Source organism: Suricata suricatta, chromosome 5 (assembly GCF_006229205.1).
Source record: "Suricata suricatta isolate VVHF042 chromosome 5, meerkat_22Aug2017_6uvM2_HiC, whole genome shotgun sequence".
NCBI lineage: Eukaryota > Metazoa > Chordata > Mammalia > Carnivora > Herpestidae > Suricata > Suricata suricatta.
In genome coordinates, this window is record NC_043704.1 from 111,655,703 (window position 1) to 111,661,717 (window position 6,015).

The window sequence follows — 6,015 nt, forward strand, 5'->3', positions numbered from 1 at the left end:
GTGGTGCTCCGTGGGAACAAGCTGGCAGCACAGTGTTGGCAGCAGCATTCATCTTGACCTATAGCTGGGCCTGGGTTGGGGAACTGAGGGAGGGACCGGCGCTGGGAGAAGGGAGAAGAAACTGAAAATTGTTCACTTTCTTTTCTCTCTTTGCACTTCCAATTTTACAGTGGAGCCTCCACGTCAGTTTGTGTTTCAAGGACACTAGGAGAACTAAGCTTCGGATCTTCTAGCCCCACTTGCAGCCCTAGGACTGAGACCAAATAGGAGAAGGGAAGACAAAGAGAAGACACCAGGGTAGGCAAGGCAGTCCTAGGCAGAGTGAGGGAAATAGGGAGAAAGGTGGGAGAAGACATAGCCCAGAAGGAGAGGAGGAGAAAACATTTACTCATTGGTTTCTTAGGTTAGGAGAAAGCTGGGTTATCCTGTGCCTTATTTAACTAACATACATTTCAGTAGGGGCACCTGGGTGGCTCAGTCGGTTGGGCGTCCGACTTCAGTTCAGGTCATGATCTCACGGTTTGTGATTTTGGGCCCCGTGTCAGGCTTTATGCTGACAGCTCAGAGCCTAGAACCTGCTTTGGATTCTGTGTCTCCCTCTCTCTGCCTCTCCCTCGCTCATGCTCTGTCTCTTTTTGTTGCTCAAAAATAAACAAACATTTAAAAATTAAAAAAAAATACCTTTCACTAGACTTCTGATGAGGTACTTAAAATATCTAGATAGAAGGTAAATTATTGATATGCTAGGATTTTAGAAGCAAAATGAAGCAATATTTCAGATATTTCCCAAAGCAAGAACTTCCTGACATTGAAGAGAGAATCATTTGTTGACCGTGTTTTCCTTGTTTACCTGACAACTCCTCAATAATATTCCATATAATAGATATTTCATGTCAGGTTGATGTTTTGACTCAAATTTCCAGGCCTTTGGAGGCAATTGCTTAAAACTCTTCCTTCTGCCTGTATAGACAAAGCCTAACTCCTGATGAGATCGGTTTATTCTTTTTGTTTAAATCGTGGCAGGAGCACATAGGTAACATTTATCCATTTCATATGATCTGATCAGATAAGGAAATCCAGAAAAAAAGTACGAAAAAGAAAAAAAAAAGTGTCCAAAGCTCAGAGAGAACGGCCTTTAGCATTCGGTGTGTATCCAGTCCACCTGCTATGCATACATCAATTTGTCCCTTTCTCTTTCTCCCCTAATAGGGCCAATGGTGTTCACTCTAGTCTGCATCTTCCATTTTATTTAACCCTGTACTAGACACATGCCTATGTATGCAACAGAATTTTTAAAGTATAGATTTTATTGCAGTATAACATGAAACTGAAAATGCACAAACCGCCAGTAGCTTGATGAATGTTGACAAAATGAACACACCCATTTAACCAACGGAGCACCATCGGCATCCCCGAAACAGAACACACCAGCTTCCTTCAAAGCCTCCCCCACACCCCCTTCCAGGCACAATGCTCCATCCCAGCTTCTAAAGCATAGATTCTTCCCCAACCTTCATTTTGAACTTTATATAAACTGTGTATTTACAGAATAGATGGTCTATAAATATTATAAAATAGTTATAAAAACTACAGTGTGTCTTTTTCTTTTTTGTTCTTGTTTAGCTTCTCTCATCACTATGTTCAGAGCAGCACCATTCATAATAGCTCAGTAGGGGCAGACAACATAAATGCCCCTTAAAACCATAACAGTCAAATATGTCGTGCTGTTTTCGTACAATGGAATACTGTACAACAATGACAATAAACATCCTCGGACATATTTTTTGGAATGCATTCACACTCCTTTCTCTCCTAGAAAATGGATCGTTGGGTTATATGCTAGAGAAATGTCTAGCATTCCTAGATGATGCCAAACAATTCCAAAGTGGCTGTACCAATTTTAGACTCTCACTGGTAACTTATGTTTAGAGGTTCCACTTGTTTTCTCATTTTTGCTAACACTTGGTACTTTCGGTTTAAAAAGGCCAGGCCATTGAAGGTAATTGATTGAAACTCTTCTTTTACCTGTATGGATAAGGCCTATCTACATGTTATCCTTTTCATGTAAACTCTATGGGAACATATAGATACCCTTGTCTTTTTTTTTTTATTACTGTGATGATATGTTCACTTAAAGAAATCCAGGACAGGGGCACCTTGGTGGCTCAGTCAGTTAAGTGTCTGACTTCAGCTCAGGTCATGATCTCACAGTTTATGAGTTCGGGCCCTACTTTGGGCTCTGTGCTGACAGCTCAGAGCCTGGTGCCTGCTTCCAATTCTGTCTCCCTCTCTCTCTACCCTTCTCTTGCTTGTGCTCTATCTCTCTGCTCAAAAATAAACATAAAAAAATTTAAAAAACAAAAAGAAAGAAATCTAGGACAATTTTGGTCATTTGGATGGGTGGATAGTGATCATTGTGGGTTTGATTTTCATTTCACGTATTTATTAGTCATTTGGACGTCCTGTCCTGTGAAATATTGTTGAAGATTTATTCAAGTCTATTGCTTATTTCTCTTAAGTTGTCTGCTTTTTCAAATTGATCTGTAGGAGTTCTTTACATCTTTGAATGAGTCCTTTGTCAGATTTGTAGTACAAATATCATCTCCCACTCTATGGCTTGCCTCTTTTTTTTATTTTATGTTTACTGATTTATTTTGAGAGACAAAGAGAGAGAGTGAGAGCATGCATGAGCAAAGGAGGGGGCAAAGGAGGGAAAGAGAGAATCCCAACAAGCTCTATGCTCAGTTCAGAGCTTGATGGGGGTTGTGGGGGGTGTGGAACCTCGATCCAATGACCACAAGATCAAAACCTAACCCCATATTCAAGAGTCAGATGCTTAACTGACTGAGCCACCCAGGCACCCCTATGTCTTGCCACTTAATGGTGACTTTTGATGGAATGGAAGTTTCCAGTTTTAATGTAGTCCAACTTACTAATATTTTTTTATGGTTAGTGCTTTCTGTATCCTGTATGAGAAATCCTGGCCTATTTTAAAGTCATGAAGATACTCTTTGTTTTTTCTAAAAGTCATATGTATATATCTTTTTCTTTAAGTTTATTTATTTATTTTGAGACAGAGAGAACATGTGCACACAGGTGGGGAGGAAGGGTAGAGAGAGAGGGAGAGAGAATCCCAAGCAGAGTTCAGGGCACATACTGTGAAAACAGACCCCAACGAGGGGCTCAAACCCATGAACTGTGAGATCATGACCTCAACTGAAATCAAGAGTCAGATGCTCAACTGACTGAGCCACCCAGACACCCCTTAAAGTCATATATTTTACCTTGCACATTTAGATATACAGTATATTAAAAGTTGATTTTTATGTATAGTTTGTTGTAGATGATCAAGATTTTTTCATATATGTATCTAATTGACCCACTATCATTTATTAAAAAGACTTTTCCCCATACAATGTGACTTCTACATGAGTCTGTGATATTCCATCATATGGATGTAGATGTATCATTTAACTGGTGGAGAAAGAATTTTAACTGAGTATTTTCTTGTATACATTCTCCTTAATATTAGGCTTGACTTCCAAAAAATAGAAAAATGGCTGCAATGAGTGCTAAAGCACTTTCTTCTATAAAGAATGAATACTGAGAGGCTAAAAATAGCCACAGATTTGTTAAAATGTGATAAAAATTTTTAGTTATAATTTTGAATTGATTGTTACAAGGCAAATAAAAAGTAGACTTTAAAAAGTGAATTTTGGGTGTGCCTGGTGGCTTGGTCAGTTAAGTGTGAATTTTGATTAAAGGCTTGTATAAAGCAATAATTTGGGGGACTTAGATAACTTCTAGTTAACAATGATTTTTATTAGCTGTAAAAAAATCAGCTGAATAATTAAGGTACTATTTTATATTTTGATGACCAGTTTGGAAGTGTAACAAATTGTTTGATATTTCCCAGAGGAAACTTGGTTTGAGAATACATTGTACCACTAACATTTTTTGTTATTACACCATTAGCATTCATTCCTTCAGTAACTTATTTTGAGGTCTCCACTTTATTTGATATGACTCATAGTTGTAACTGTATTCGAAAAATGGAAACTTGTGAAGAGTTATTTGATAAAGATGGCTATAATTAAAACTTAGGGGGCTGCCTAAGTGGCTCAGTCAGTTGAGCCTTGGACTCTTGATTTTGCCTCAGGCCTCTGGCTCCTGATTTCAGCTCAAGTCATGATCTCATGGCAATGAGATCAAGCCCTGCACCAGACTCCACAATGGACATGGAGCTTGCTTAAGATTCTCTCTCCTTCTCTCTCTCTCTCTCTCTCTCTCTCCCTCCACCATCTCTCCCTCTCCCCCTTTCCCACTCATGTGCTTACTCACTCTCTCTGTCTTTCTCTCTCTCAATCTTTCTCTCTAAAAAATAAAAAAAATTTTTTTTAATTGGCTAGAAAGTGGGTTCTTTATATTCTGATGATATATATGTGAACTCTGTGATTGAAATTTAACATTCTCATATGGTTAGAACCATTTTGCATAGTTTATTAGAATAAACTTATTTAGGAAACATGTCAATTTTCCAGTGGACCTTAAATATATTATAATATAAAATGGTATTGGAAGAAGTTGCTATTCGTCTTATTTTTAGTCACTGAGAGAGTGTTAGTGGTATTAATTAGCCTTTGACATGTTTTTTTCTCTCTATTAAGTATCTATATTATGAAATCTAATGTATTTGATTTTTAAAAATTAACCTTAAAGTGTGCTTAATAGCTCTGCCATTTAAAATGGTTGTAATAAAAATAAGCCAGTTGCATTTGTGATATTCACTTAATTTTTTTGCACTTGGTTGAGCAAAACTTATTAATTTTAATTTTAAAAATCTGACTAATCTATAGTGCATAAAAATGCAGTTGAATTGAATTTTAACCTTTAGTAATAGACTTCTTGTTTTTCATAGAACTTAGTTTATGTTCACATATAGTTATCATTATTTGTATTAACCATTTTTAATTCTGTTGCAATTATTTTAAGGTGAATAAATTGGTGAAATTAGATTTATTGAGACTCTTGCACTCTTTACTTTTATACTTGCAAACCAAACTATTGTATCTTTTCTAAAAAGCCTATTTCCTTTTTTATTAAATGCTTTCCACTGAACAAAATGGAATTGGAAGCTATAAATTATCATAGCAAGCCTTGTGGGCTGTGGAGAGTGATTTTAGACCAGAGCTTCCTGAAGTACTGGTTTCAGGACTTAGGCATTGCTGTGTTCAAACAAAACAAAACAAAACAAAATGCATACAATGGTCAAATTAATTTGGGAAATGCTAATGTACATTATGTGCCCAGGTCGTTGCAGGGTAGGAGGTGGGGGAACAGTGTGAGAGGAGCAGTATTTCCCAAACTCAGACTTGAGGGTGACTCTGGGATCTAGTCTACCATTTCTGGAACATTCTTCAGGAAATGTTTGTTTTAGAAACTTGCTTCACTCACCAGTTCATCCTACTCCAGACCACTCCCCAACCCCCAAAGGCCCCAATCTAAAGTGAACCTGATCATCTTGGTGCTTTCTCTCCCTTATATTCCTGGCCTGAAAAGTTAGTATAATCCTGGTTCATATACAGGAGGAGCCTGAATCTCCTTTACATCCTGGAACTAGAGCCCAATCCAGCTCTTCCTTCAACAAGTATTTCGAGCTCTTACTCTTCTCTCAGCCTGAAACAATCTTGCCCTTGGCATGACTGGCCCCTCACAAGTTTTCAATGCCATGCTTAGGCCCCTTTATCTTACGTTGTCTTTCCCCTCTCTTGCCACTTTTAGCATATTATGCGATTTTATTATCTGCATAGCTCTTGTCCCTATCTAGAAATATTTATTTACGTATTTTATGTTAATTGTCTGATTTATCCCACTGGACCATGAGCTCTGAAACATCAGGGACTTTATCTCTCTTGCTCTTTTTTTATGTTTGAAATTCAAATAATTTTTATTTAAGTTGAAAAAAATTTAAACTGCATTTATAGTCAAATTCTTTTGTTATGAGAATCATGAGTA